The 15,000-nt window shown below is 48.8% G+C and overlaps 1 long non-coding RNA gene across 2 annotated transcripts; it reads left to right on the forward strand.

Annotated features, from left to right (window-relative positions):
• The first annotated feature begins 7,597 nt into the window (after positions 1 to 7,597).
• On the forward strand, positions 7,598 to 13,928 carry LOC129715226 (uncharacterized). Of its 2 annotated transcripts, none has more exons than XR_008726461.1 (4): positions 7,598 to 7,627; positions 12,172 to 12,286; positions 13,227 to 13,339; positions 13,792 to 13,928. It is a non-coding gene; the product is annotated as an uncharacterized LOC129715226 (long non-coding RNA). The 2 variants fall into 2 exon arrangements; XR_008726462.1 differs by lacking the exon at positions 7,598 to 7,627 and adding an exon at positions 8,832 to 9,047.
• The last annotated feature ends 1,072 nt before the right edge of the window (positions 13,929 to 15,000 follow it).

The following is a 15,000-nucleotide window of genomic DNA, read 5'->3' on the forward strand; positions in this document are numbered from 1 at the left end:
CATGAACGAAATGACCGGGTGGGGGTCACAACGGCCTCTGCTGCGTCATCATCGTGGAGTAAGTGTGACTGCGGCGCCATGTTGGTGCGGGGCATTTGCAGCAAAGTGACTGACTGAGGGGGAGGCTGCTGCCATCTTGGTGCAGGGCAATTATTGGAAGTGACTGTGACTGAAGAGTACGGAAGACTGTCGTGATGGGGCATTTGTAGCGATGGCGACCATCTTGGTGAGGGGCATCAACCACATTTTGTATTAGAGTGTGTTATATTGTATTATAGTGTGTTATATTGTGTTAAGGTGTGTTATAGTGTACCATATTGTATTTGGGCACGTTAACAATCGTGTGTCATAGAGTATTATATTGTATTATGGTGTGTTATGTATTATAGTGCATTATAACTATATCCCTTGGAGCGCAGGAGGATGTGGGATGATCTTATAGAGGTGTACAAAATCATGACAGGAAATAGATCGAGTAGATGCTCAGTTTCTTGCCAGAGTAGGGGAATCGAGGACCAGAGGACATCGGTTTAAGGTGAAGGGGAAAGATTTAATAGGAATCTGAGGTAGACAAAAAAGCTGGAGAAATTCTGCGGGTGAGGCAGCATCTATGGAGCGAAGGAATAGGCGACGTTTCAGGTCGAGGCCCTTCTTTAGACTGACCTTTCTTCAGTCTGAAGAAGGGTCTCGACCCAAAACGTTGCCTATTACTTTGCTAGGGTACAGAGGTGTATAAGACGATCCCAGGAATGAGTGCGTTAATGTACGATGAGTGTTTGTCTGCACTGGGCCAGGACTTGCTGGAGTTTGTAAGAATAAGGGGGTGGGATCCTCATTAAAAATTTCCAGAATAGTGAAAGGCTTGGATAGAGTGGATGTGGAGAGAATGTTTCCACTGGTGGGAGAGTCTCGGACCAGAGGGCACAGCCTCAGAATTGAAGGCCGTTCCATTGGAAAGGAGATGGGGAGGAATTTCTTTAGTCAGAGGGTGGTGAGTCTGTTGTGTCTCTGTGACTCCCCTCCCCCAGCCCTGACCCCTCTCTTCCCTAGTCGTTCCCCACGGGCTCGACCATCCCACCCGGCATCACAGTCCCACCCGGCATGAACGAATGACCGGGTGGGGGTCACAAAGGACACTGTGGGGCATCAGCGGGGAGTGAGTGTGACTGAGGCAGCCATGTTGGTGCGGGGCATTTGCAGCAAGTGACTGATTGAGGGGAGGCTGCTGCCATCTTGGTGCAGGGCAATTAGTGGAAGTGACTGTGACTGAAGAGTACGGAAGACATCTTGGTGAGGGGCGTTGGTAGCGATGGCGACCATCTTGGTGAGGGGCATCAACCACATTTTGTATTATAGTGCGTTATATTGTGTTAAGGTGTGTTATAGTGTATTACATTGTATTTGGATGTGTTAACAATCGTGTCATTGAGTATTATATTGCATTATGGTTAGTTATGTATTATAGTGTATTAGAACTTTATTCCTTGGAGCGCAGGAGGATGTGGGATGATCTTATAGAGGTGTACAAAATCATGACAGGAATAGATCGATTAGACGCACAGATTCTCTTGCCAGAGTAGGGGAATCGAGGACAAGAGAACATTGGTTTAAGGTGAAGGAGAAAGATTTAATAGGAATCTGAGGTAGACAAAAAGCTGGAGATATTCAGCGGGTGAGGCAGCACCTATGGAGCGAAGGAATAAACGACGTTTCAGGTCGAGACCCTTCTTTAGACTGACCCTACTTCAGTCTGAAGATGGGCCTCGACCCGAAACGTCGCCTATTCCTTCACTCCATAGATGCTGCCTCACCCGCTAAGTTTCTCCAGGTTTTTTGTCTACGTTCAATTTTTTCAGCATCTGCAGTTCATTCTTAAACATAGGAGTCTGAAGGGTAACTTTTCCAGACAGAGGGTGTGTGTATGGAATGAGCTGCAGGAGGAGGTAGTTGACGCAGGGACTATCACAATGTTTAAGAGATACTTGGACAGGTACATGGATAGGGCAGGTTTAGAGGGACATGGGCCATTGTGAGCAGTTTTGGGTCCCATATCTGAGGAAGGATGTCCTTGGCACTGCAGAGGGTCCAGAGGTTTACAAGAACAATGCCAGGAATGATTGGGTTAATGTACGATGAGCGTTTGTCTGCACTCGGCCAGGACTTGCTGGAGTTTGTAAGAATAATGGAATGGGATCCTCATTAAAACTTTCCCGAATAGTGAAAGTCTTGGATAGAGTGGATGTGGAGAGAATGTTTCCACAAGTGGGAGAGTCTCAGACCAGAGGGCACGGTCTCAGAATTAAAGGCCGTTCCTTTAGAAAGGAGATGGGGAGGAATTTCTTTAGTCAGAGGGTGGTGAATCTGTATCTCTGTGACTCCCCTCCCCCAGCCCTGCCCCCTCTCTCCCCTAGTCGTTCCCCACGGGCTTGACCATCCCACCCGGCATGAACGAATGACCGGGTGGGGGTCACAAAGGACACTGCGGGGCATCAGCGGGGAGTGAGTGTGACTGAGGCAGCCATGTTGGTGCGGGGCATTTGCAGCAAGTGACTGACTGAAGGGGAGGCTGCTGCCATCTTGGTGCAGGGCAATTAGTGGAAGTGACTGTGACTGAAGAGTATGGAAGCCATCTTGGTCAGGGGTGTTTGTAGCAATGGCGACCATCTTGGTGAGGGGCATCAACCACATTTTGTATTATAGTGTGTTATAGTTCATTATAGTGCGTTATATTGTGTTAAGGTGTGTTATAGTGTATTACATTGTATTTGGATGTGTTAACAATCGTGTCATTGAGTATTATATTGCATTATGGTTAGTTATGTATTATAGTGTATTAGAACTTTATTCCTTGGAGCGCAGGAGGATGTGGGATGATCTTATAGAGGTGTACAAAATCATGACAGGAATAGATCGAGTAGACGCACAGATTCTCTTGCCAGAGTAGGGGAATCGATGACAAGAGAACATTGGTTTAAGGTGAAGGAGAAAGATTTAATAGGAATCTGAGGTAGACAAAAAAGCTGGAGATATTCAGCGGGTGAGGCAGCATCTATGGAGCGAAGGAATAAACAACGTTTCAGGTCGAGACCCTTCTTTAGACTGACCCTACTTCAGTCTGAAGAAGGGTCTCGACCCGAAACGTCGCGTATTCCTTCACTCCATAGATGCTGCCTCACCCGCTAAGTTTCTCCAGGTTTTTTGTCTATGTTCAATTTTTTCAGCATCTGCAGTTCATTCTTAAACATAGGAGTCTGAAGGGTAACTTTTCCAGACAGAGGGTGTGTGTATGGAATGAGCTGCCGGAGGAGGTACTTGACGCAGGGACTATCACAATGTTTAAAAGATACTTCGACAGGTACATGGATAGGACAGGTTTAGAGGGACATGGGCCATGGTTAGCAGTTTTGGGTTCTATATCAGAGGAAGGATGTCCTTGGCACTGCAGAGGGTCCAGAGGAGGTTTACAAGAACGATCCCAGGAATGAGTAGGTTAATATACGATGAGTGTTTGTCTGCACGGGGCCTGGCTGGACTCGATAGAGTTTTGGAGAATGAGGTGCTGTCCTCACTAAAACATTCCCGAATAGTGAAAGTCTTGGATAGAGTGGATGTGGAGAGGATGTTTCCACTAGTGGGAGAGTCTCGGACCAGAGGGCACAGCCTCAGAATTGAAGGCCGTTCCTTTAGAAAGTAGATGGGGAGGAATTTCTTTAGTCAGAGGGTGGTGAATCTGTGTGACTTGATGACTCCCCTCCCCCAGCCCTGACCCCTCTCTTCCCTAGTCGTTCCCCACGGGATCGACCATCCCACCCGGCATCACGGTCCCACCCGGCATGAACGAATGACCAGGTGGGGGTCACAAAGGACACTGCGGGGCATCAGCAAGTGAGTGTGACTGCGGCAGCCATGTTGGTGCGGGGCATTCGCAGCAAGTGACTGACTGAGGGGAGGCTGCTGCCATCTTGGTGCAGGGCAATTGGTGGAAGTGACTGTGACTGAAGAGTACGGAAGACGTGAGGGGCATTTGTAGCGATGGCGACCATCTTGGTGAGGGGCATCAACCACATTTTGTATTAGAGTGTGTTATATTGTATTATAGTGCGTTATATTGTGTTAAGGGGTGTTATAGTGTACCATATTGTATTTGGGTGTGTTAAAAATCATGTGTCATAGAGTATTATATTGTATTATGGTGTGTTATGTATTATAGTGCATTATAACTTTATCCCTTGGAGCGCAGGAGGATGTGGGATGATCTTATAGAGGTGTACAAATCATGACAGGAATAGATCGAGTAGATGCTCAGTTTTCTTGCCAGAGTAGGGAATCGAGGATCAGAGGACATCGGTTTAAGGTGAAGGGGGAAGATTTAATAGGAATCTGAGGTAGACAAAAAAGCTGGAGAAATTCAGCGGTTGAGGCAGCATCTATGGAGCAAAGGAATAGATGACGTTTCAGGTCGAGGCCCTTCTTTAGACTGACCTTTCTTCTGTCTGAAGAAGGGTCTCGACCCGAAACGTTGCCTATTACTTCACTAGGGTACAGATGTTTATAAGACGATCCCAGGAATGAGTGGGTTAATGTACGATGAATTGTTTGTCTGCACTGGGCCCGCAGATGACTTGCTGGAATTTTGTACGAATAAGGGGTGGGATCCTCATTAAAACTTTCCCGAATAGTGAAAGGCTTGGATAGAGTGGATGTGGAGAGAATGTTTCCACTGGTGGGAGAGTCTCGGACCAGAGGGCACAGCCTCAGAATTGAAGGACGTTCCATTGGAAAGGAGATGGGGAGGAATTTCTTTAGTCAGAGGGTGGTGAATCTGTGTGTCACTGTGACTCCCCTCCCCCAGCCCTGCCCCCCCTCTCTTCCCTAGTCGTTCCCCACGGCTCGACCATCCCACCCGGCATCACGGTCCCACCCGACATGAACGAATGACCGGGTGGGGGTCACAAAGGACACTGCGGGGCATCAGCGGGGAGTGAGTGTGACTGCGGCAGCCATGTTGGTGCGGGGCATTTGCAGCAAGTGACTGATTGAGGGGAGGCTGCTGCCATCTTGGTGCCAGGCAATTAGTGGAAGTGACTGTGACTGAAGAGTATGGAAGACATCTTGGTGAGGGGCGTTGGTAGCGATGGCGACCATCTTGGTGAGGGGCATCAACCACATTTTGTATTAGAGTGTGTTATATTGTATTATAGTGTGTTATATTGTGTTAAGGTGTGTTATAGTGTACCATATTGTATTTGGACACGTTAACAATCGTGTGTCATAGAGTATTATATTGTATTATGGTGTGTTATGTATTATAGTGCATTATAACTTTATCCCTTGGAGCACAGGAGGATGTGGGATGATCTTATAGAGGTGTACAAAATCATGACAGGAATAGATCGAGTAGACGCACAGATTCTCTTGCCAGAGTAGGGGAATCGAGGACAAGAGAACATTGGTTTAAGGTGAAGGAGAAAGATTTAATAGGAATCTGAGGTAGACAAAAAAGCTGGAGATATTCAGCGGGTGTGGCAGCATCTATGGAGCGAAGGAATAAACAACGTTTCAGGTCGAGACCCTTCTTTAGACTGACCCTGCTTCAGTCTGAAGAAGGGCCTCGACCCGAAACGTCGCCTATTCCTTAACTCCATAGATGCTGCCTCACCCGCTAAGTTTCTCCAGGTTTTTTGTCTACGTTCAATTTTTTCAGCATCTGCAGTTCATTCTTAAACATAGGAGTCTGAAGGGTAACTTTTCCAGACAGAGGGTGTGTGTATGGAATGAGCTGCAGGAGGAGGTAGTTGACGCAGGGACTATCACAATGTTTAAGAGATACTTGGACAGGTACATGGATAGGGCAGGTTTAGAGGGACATGGGCCATTGTGAGCAGTTTTGGGTCCCATATCTGAGGAAGGATGTCCTTGGCACTGCAGAGGGTCCAGAGGTTTACAAGAACAATGCCAGGAATGATTGGGTTAATGTATGATGAGTGTTTGTCTGCACTGGGCCAGGACTTGCTGGAGTTTGTAAGAATAATGGAATGGGATCCTCATTAAAACTTTCCCGAATAGTGAAAGTCTTGGATAGAGTGGATGTGGAGAGAATGTTTCCACAAGTGGGAGAGTCTCAGACCAGAGGGCACAGTCTCAGAATTAAAGGCCGTTCCTTTAGAAAGGAGATGGGGAGGAATTTCTTTAGTCAGAGGGTGGTGAATCTGTGTGTCTCTGTGATTCCCCTCACCCAGCCCTGCCCCCTCTCTCTCCCCTAGTCGTTCCACACGGGATCGACCACATCCCACCCGGGATCATGGTCCCACCCGGCATGAACGAATGACCGGGTGGGGGTCACAAAGGACACTGCGGGGCATCAGCGGGGAGTGAGTGTGACTGCGGCAGCCATGTTGGTGCGGGGCATTTGCAGCAAGTGACTGACTGAGGGGAGGCTGCTGCCATCTTGGTGCAGGGCAATTAGTGGAAGTGACTGTGACTGAAGAGTACGGAAGACGTGAGGGGCGTTTGTAGCAATGGCGACCATCTTGGTGAGGGGCATCAACCACATTTTGTATTAGAGTGTGTTATATTGTATTATAGTGCGTTATATTGTGTTAAGGTGTGTTATAGTGTACCATATTGAATTTGGGCACGTTAACAATCGTGTGTCATAGAGTATTATATTGTATTATGGTGTGTTATGTATTATAGTGCATTATAACTATATCCCTTGGAGCGCAGGAGGATGTGGGATGATTTTATAGAGGTGTACAAAATCATGACAGGAATAGATCGAGTAGATGCTCAGTTTCTTGCCAGAGTAGGGGAATCGAGGATCAGAGGACATCGGCTTAACGTGAAGGGGAAAGATTTAATAGGAATCTGAGGTAGACAAAAAAGCTGGAGAAATTCTGCGGGTGAGGCAGCATCTATGGAGCGAAGGAATAGATGACGTTTCAGGTCGAGGCCCTTCTTTAGACTGACCTTTCTTCAGTCTGAAGAAGGGTCTCGACCCGAAACGTTGCCTATTCCTTCGCTAGGGTACAGAGGTTTATAAGACGATCCCAGGAATGAGTGCGTTAATGTACGATGAGTGTTTGTCTGCACTGGGCCAGGACTTGCTGGAGTTTGTAAGAATAAGGGGGTGGGATCCTCATTAAAACTTTCCCGAATAGTGAAAGGCTTGGATAGAGTGGATGTGGAAAGAATGTTTCCACTGGTAGGAGAGTCTCGGACCAGAGGGCACAGCCTCAGAATTGAAGGCCGTTCCTTTAGAAAGTAGATGGGGAGGAAGTTCTTTAGTCAGAGGGTGGTGAATCTGTGTGTCTCTGTGATTCCCCTCCCCCAGCCCTGCCCCCTCTCTCTTCCCTAGTCGTTCCCCACGGGATCGACCACATCCCACCCGGGATTACGGTCCCACCCGGCATGAACGAATGACCAGGTGGGGGTCACAAAGGACACTGCGGGGCATCAGCGGGGAGTGAGTGTGACTGTGGCAGCCATGTTGGTGCGGGGCATTTGCAGCAAGTGACTGACTGAGGGGAGGCTGCTGCCATCTTGGTGCAGGGCAATTAGTGGAAGTGACTGTGACTGAAGAGTACGGAAGACGTGAGGGGCGTTTATAGCAATGGCGACCATCTTGGTGAGGGGCGTTTGTAGCAATGGCGACCATCTTGGTGAGGGGCATCAACCACATTTTGTATTAGAGTGTGTTATATTGTATTATAGTGTGTTATATTGTGTTAAGGTGTGTTATAGTGTACCATATTGTATTTGGGCACGTTAACAATCGTGTGTCATAGAGTATTATATTGTATTATGGTGTGTTATGTATTATAGTGCATTATAACTATATCCCTTGGAGCGCAGGAGGATGTGGGATGATCTTATAGAGGTGTACAAAATCATGACAGGAATAGATCGAGTAGACGCACAGATTCTCTTGCCAGAGTAGGGGAATCGATGACAAGAGAATATTGGTTTAAGGTGAAGGAGAAAGATTTAATAGGAATCTGAGGTAGACAAAAAGCTGGAGATATTCAGCGGGTGAGGCAACACCTATGGAGCGAAGGAATAAACGACGTTTCAGGTCGAGACCCTTCTTTAGACTGGCCCTACTTCAGTCTGAAGAAGGGCCTCGACCCAAAACGACGCCTATTCCTTCACTCCATAGATGCTGCCTCACCCGCTAAGTTTCTCCAGGTTTTTTGTGTACGTTCAATTTTTTCAGCATCTGCAGTTCATTCTTAAACATAGGAGTCTGAAGGGTAACTTTTCCAGACAGAGGGTGTGTGTATGGAATGAGCTGCCGGAGGAGGTAGTTGACGCAGGGACTATCACAATGTTTAAGAGATACTTGGACAGGTACATGGATAGGGCAGTTTTAGAGGGACATGGGCCATTGTGAGCAGTTTTTGGGTCCCATATCTGAGGAAGGATGTCCTTGGCACTGCAGAGGGTCCAGAGGTTTACAAGAACAATCCCAGGAATGATTGGGTTAATGTATGATGAGTGTTTGTCTGCACTGGGCCAGGACTTGCTGGAGTTTGTAAGAATAATGGAATGGGATCCTCATTAAAACTTTCCCGAATAGTGAAAGTCTTGGATAGAGTGGATGTGGAGAGAATGTTTCCACAAGTGGGAGAGTCTCAGACCAGAGGGCACAGTCTCAGAATTAAAGGCCGTTCCTTTAGAAAGGAGATGGGGAGGAATTTCTTTAGTCAGAGGGTGGTGAATCTGTGTATCTCTGTGAAACCCCTCACCCAGCCCTGCCCCCTCTCTCCCCTTGTCTCTCCACACGGGATCGATCGTCCCACCCGGCATCACGGTCCCACCTGACATGAACGAATGACCGGGTGGGGGTCACAAAGGACACTGCGGGGCATCAGCGGGGAGTGAGTGTGACTGAGGCAGCCATGTTGGTGCGGGGCATTTGCAGCAAGTGACTGATTGAGGGGAGGCTGCTGCCATGTTGGTGCAGGGCAATTAGTGGAAGTGACTGTGACTGAAGAGTATGGAAGACATCTTGGTGAGGGGCGTTTGTAGCAATGGCGACCATCTTGGTGAGGGGCATCAACCATATTTTGTATTATAGTGTGTTATATTGTATTATAGTGCGTTATATTGTGTTAAGGTGTGTTATAGTGTATTACATTGTATTTGGATGTGTTAACAATCGTGTCATTGAGTATTATATTGCATTATGGTGCGTTATGTATTATAGTGTATTAGAACTTTATTCCTTGGAGCGCAGGAGGATGTGGGATGATCTTATGGAGGTGTACAAAATCATGACAGGAATAGATCGAGTAGATGCACAGATTCTCTTGCCAGAGTAGGGGAATTGAGGACAAGAGAACATTGGTTTAAGGTGAAGGAGAAAGATTTAATAGGAATCTGAGGTAGACAAAAAAGCTGGAGATATTCAGCGGTGTGGCAGCATCTATGGAGCGAAGGAATAAACAACGTTTCAGGTCGAGACCCTTCTTTAGACTGACCCTACTTCAGTCTGAAGAAGGGTCTCTACCCGAAACGTCGCCTATTCCTTCACTCCATAGATGCTGCCTCACCCGCTAAGTTTCTCCAGGTTTTTTGTCTACGTTCAATTTTTTCAGCATCTGCAGTTCATTCTTAAACATAGGAGTCTGAAGGGTAACTTTTCCAGACAGAGGGTGTGTGTATGGAATGAGCTGCTGGAGGAGGTATTTGACGCAGGGACTATCACAATGTTTAAGAGATACTTGGACAGGTACATGGATAGGGCAGGTTTAGAGGGACATGGGCCATTGTGAGCAGTATTGGGTCCCATATCTGAGGAAGGATGTCGGCACTGCAGAGGGTCCAGAGGTTTACAAGAACAATCCCAGGAATGAGTTGGTTAATGTACGATGAGCATTTGTCTGCACTGGGCCAGGAATTGTTGGAGTTTGTAAGAATAATGGAGTGGGATCCTCATTAAAACTTTCACGAATAGTGAATGTCTTGGATAGAGTGGAGGTGGAGAGAATTTTTCCACAAGTGGAAGAGTCTCAGACCAGAGGGCACAGTCAGAATTAAAGGCTGTTCCTTTAGAAAGGAGATGGGGAGGAAGTTCTTTAGTCAGAGGGTGGTGAATCTGTGTGTCTCTTTGACACCCCTCACCCAGCCCTGCCCCCTCTCTCCCCTTGTCTCTCCACACGGGATCGATCTTCCCACCCGGCATCACGGTCCCACCCGGCATGAACGAATGGGGGTCACAAAGGACACTGCGGGGCATCAGCGGGGAGTGAGTGTGACTGAGGCAGCCATCTTGGTGCGGGGCATTTGCAGCAAGTGACTGACTGAGGGGAGGCTGCTGCCATCTTGGTGCAGGGCAATTAGTGGAAGTGACTGTGACTGAAGAGTATGGAAGCCATCTTGGTAAGGGACGTTTGTAGCTATGGCGAACATCTTGGGAGTATTATTCAGATTTAGATTCAGATTCAATTTTAATTGTCATTGTCAGTGTACAGTACAGAGACAACGAAATGCATTGTATTATGGAGGATGAGGGATGATCTTATAGAGGTGTACAAAATCATGACAGGAATAGATCGAGTAGATGCTCAGTTTCTTGCCAGAGTAGGGGAATCGATGCTCAGAGGACATCGGTTTAAGGTGAAGGAGAAAGATTTAATAGGAATCTGAGGTAGACACAAAAGCTGGAGATATTCAGCGGTTGAGGCAGCATCTATGGAGCGAAGAAATAGGCGACGTTTCAGGTCGATACCCTTCCCGATGTTGGGGGAGTCCAAAACAGGGGCTATAGTTTAAGAATAACGGGTAAGTCATTTAGAACGGAGATGAGGAAACACGTTTTCACACAGAGAGTTGTGAATGTGGAATTCTTTGCCTCAGAGGGCGGTGGAGGCTGGTTCTTCGGATACTTTCAAGAGAGAGCATGATAGAGCTCTTAAAGATAGCGGAGTCAGGAGATATGGGGAGAAGGCAGGAACGGGGTACGGATTGTTGATGATCAGCCATGATCACATTGAATGGCTGTGCTGGCAACGAGGGGCGAATGGCCTATGCACCTATTGTCTATTCTTAAGATTGTCCCTTCTTCAGTCTGAAGAAAGGTCTCGACCCGAAACGTCGACTATTCCTTCGTTCCATAGATGTTGCCTCATCCGTTGACTTTCTCCAGCTTTTTTGTCTATCTTCGATTTTTCCAGCATCTGCAGTTCTTTCTTTAACAAAGGAATCTGAGGGTTAACTTTTCCACACAGAGTGTGTGGAAGAGGGGAGGGGGAGAAGTAGTGAAGGAGGGAAGGAACGAGAGAGAGAGGGAGGGAGGGAGAGAGTGAGGGAGAGGCAGGGAGAAGGTGATGCAAACAGAGACAAGGAGACACTTTCAGTCTGAAGAAGGGTCTTGACCCGAAACGTCACCCATGCCTTCTCTCCAGAGATGCTGATGCTGCTCGTCCCGTTTAATTGACCACCATCGCTAACTGAGACCCCTCTCTGCCCCATGTGCTCCACGGAGACCCACCATTCACCGTGTAGGTCCTGCCCACGTTCACCTTCCCCAAATGTGATGCCTCTCACTTCTCTGTATTAGGGAGGAAATGGGGAGGTGTTTCTTTAGCCAGAGGGTGGTGAATCTGTGGGATTTTTTGCCACAGAAGGCGGTGGAGGCCAAGTCAGTGGGTGTTTTTAAGGCAGAGATAGATAGATAGATAGATAGATAGATAGATAGATAGATAGATAGATAGATAGATAGATAGATAGATAGATAGATAGATAGATAGATAGATAGATAGATTGTTGATTGGTACAGGCATCAGGGGTTGTGGGGAGAAGGCAGGAGAATGGGGTTAGGATGGGGAGTCAAATCACCCATGATTGAATGGCGGAATGGACTCGATGGACCGAATGGCCTCATTCTGCTCCCGGAACTTGTGAACCGATCGAGATCCTGTCGCCATCCAGGCGGATGTGAGGGTGGGGGTTGTACAGATGTTTTATTCTGGTAGTCAATGCAGATGTGCTGATTTAATGTTTATTTATGCTCTCTCCCACCCTCCCTCTCTCTCCTCTCTCTCCCCTCACTCTCATCCTCTCTCTCCTCCTCCCTCCCTCCCTCTCCGTTTCTCCCTCCATCCCTGCCTTCCTCCCTCTCTCTCTCCCTCCCTCTCTCTCTCTCTCCATCCCTCCCTCTTCCCACAGCTAACAAGCACAAGCCATCGATTGAGACCAAGGAATAGTGATGGAAAATGACTAAACGATCTTACTAAATCCACCACTTTTCGCCATTGATAAAGATGTTGCCTCCATCATGCAGGTGAAGCGAGAGGTGGGAGATGGGGGGGGGGGGGGGGGGGGGGGGGGGAGTTTTGGGGGATGGATTAAGGGAACAACTTAGATTAATTTTCTAACTCTTCCCCCCTTCTCTCCACAACTATCTCTCCCTCCTCTCTCCCCTCTCTCTCCCCCTCTCCTCCTCTCTCCCCTCTCTCTCTCCCCCTGTCTCTCTCTCCCTCTCACCTCTCTCCCTCTCTCTCTCCCTCTCTATCTCCCCCTCTCTCTCTCCCCTCTCTCTCTCTCTCTCTATCCCTCTCTCTCTCTCTCTCTCTCTCTCTCTCTCTCTCTCTCTCTCTCCCTCTCTCTCTTGGAACTAGGCCCCAAATGTCTCTCCTCTCTCCCCGTCTCTCTCCCTCTCTCTCTCTCCCTCTCCCTCCTCTCTCTCCTCCTCTCTCCCCCCTCCCCTCTCCCCCTCTCCCCCCCTTTCTCTCCTCCCTCTCTCCCTCCCCTCTCTCCCCCTTTCTCTCCCACTCTCCCCTCTCTCTCCACCCCCCCTCTCTCCTCCCCTCTTCTCTCTCCCTCTCTTCCCCCTTTCTCTCCCACTCTCCCCCCTCTCACGCCCTCTCTCCCCCTTTCTCTCCACCTCTTTCCTCTCTCTCCCCCCTCTCTTTCCCTCTCTCCCCTCTCCCCTCTCTCTCATCCTCTCTCTCTCTCTCTTTCTCTCTCCTCTTCTCTCTCTCCTCTCTCTCTCTCTCTCTCTCTCTCTCTCTCTCTCTCTCTCCTCTCTCTCCTCTCTCTCTCTCAGAGAGAGAGAGAGAGAGAGAGAGAGAGGGGGGAAGACTTTAGATTAATTTAGTTTAGTTTATTATCGTCATGTGTATCGAGGTACAATGGGAAGCTCTGTTGTTGGGTGCTATCCTGTCAGTGGAAAGACTATACAATCGAGCCTCACTCCCTCTCTCTCTCTCTGTCCTCCTCAGAGAACGACCTTGCACACTACGCGCTCACGGTCCACTGCCCTCGAATGACGTTCCTCTATTGGCACCAACATGGAGAAAGCCGACCCGTCAAATTTGGTTGGAATCTTGAGCAGGTACAGGGCCGGGGGAGTTGGGAGGACGGCAAATTTGGGGGCATAGGCAAACATTTTTCCCCATCATCTTATCCCCTCCCCTCCCCGGACAAAATGACTTCACGGTGGCCATTTTAAGCCGCCCATTCCCTCACTCTCAAAATGGCCGCCTCAAAGCAGGTTGGAAAGTGTCGTGGGAGGGCTGGATCAGGGAGGGAAGAGGTGGGGGGAAACACGGATCACACTCCCTTCACCATCTTGCCCGTTGCTGGGGCAGTGTAGGGAGAGGGACGGGGGAGGGGGGGGAGAGACGAGAGGGAGGCATCAGTGGGGGCGGCCATTTTAAGCCGCCCATTCCCTCCCTCACAAAATGGTCGCCTAATGGCCTGTTTCCGCGCTGTATCTCTAAACGGGATTCTGTCCTGGTCCAGGCCTGAGATGGCAAGTGGCACCTCTACGCTCTGATTCTCCAGATTCCCACCATCATCTTCTATGTCGATGGAGTGATCTACGAACCGACATTTGATTCTCGACAGTGGGCTCTTCCACCCGCCTCGTCCTAGCCCACACCTCCCCATCGGAGCCTGCTGGAACGGTGAGCTACAACAACCCTTCTCCCTCCTTCACTCCTTCTCTCTCCCACACTCCCTCCTCTCTCTCTCTCTCCCCTCTCCCTCCCTCTCTCTCTCTCTCTCCCACCCTCCCTCTCTCTCCCTCTCTCTCTCTCCCTCTCTCTCTCTCTCTCTCTCTCTCTCTCTCCCTCTCCCTCTCTCTCTCTCTCTCTCTCCCCTCTCTCTCTCTCTCGATCTCTCTCTCTCTCTCTCTCTCTCTCTCTCTCTCTCTCTCTCTCCCTCTCCCTCTCCCTCCTCTCTCTCCCCTCTCTCTCCCTCTCTCTCTCTCTCTCTCTCTCTCTCCCTTTCTCTCTCTCTCCCTCTCCCCTCTGTCTCTCCCTCTCTCTCCCTCTCTCTCTCTCTCTCTCTCTCTCCCTCCTCTCTCTCCTTCTCTCTCTCACCTCTCTCTCTCTCTCTCTCTCTCTCCCTCTCTCTCTCTCTCTCTCTCTCTCCCTCTCTCTCTCTCCCTCCCTCTCTCTCCCTCTCCTCTCTCTTTCTCCCCTCACTCTCTCTCCCTCTCGCTCTCTCTCTCTCAAACCCCTCTCTCTCTCTCTCTCTCTCCCTCCCTCACTCCCTGAAATGTATCAATATAGATACAAATGTGTATTTCTCCCTCACTCTCTCTCCCTCTCTCTGTATCTTTCTATGTCTATCTTTCTATGTTTTTCTCTCCGTTTCTCTCTGTATCTCTCTCTCCTCCTTTGTCCTCTCCTCTCTCTGTCCTCTCTCTCTCCCTCTGTGGCTATTTATGTCACCCCCTCTCTCTCCCTCTCTCTCCCCCTCCCTCTCTCCTCCTCTCTCTCTTCCTCTCTCTCTCTCTTCTCTCTCTCTCTCTCTCCCCCCTCTCTGTCTCTCCTCCCCTGCTTTCCCCCCCCTCTCTCTCTCTCTATTTTACCTCTTCTTGCACCTCGTTTTCTCTTCATCTGTCAAACAGACACAAATTCTGGAGTAACTCAGCCTTTCACAGAATCCTTCACTCTCTCTTCTGGAGAGAAGGAATGCCAAATACTTCAAGACCCTTCTTCAGACTTCTCCTGTCTTCAACCAGCTTTCTACTGCAGTTCCTCTTCC

The sequence above is a fragment of the Leucoraja erinacea genome, unplaced genomic scaffold, assembly GCF_028641065.1.
Source record: "Leucoraja erinacea ecotype New England unplaced genomic scaffold, Leri_hhj_1 Leri_1062S, whole genome shotgun sequence".
Taxonomy (NCBI): domain Eukaryota; kingdom Metazoa; phylum Chordata; class Chondrichthyes; order Rajiformes; family Rajidae; genus Leucoraja; species Leucoraja erinaceus.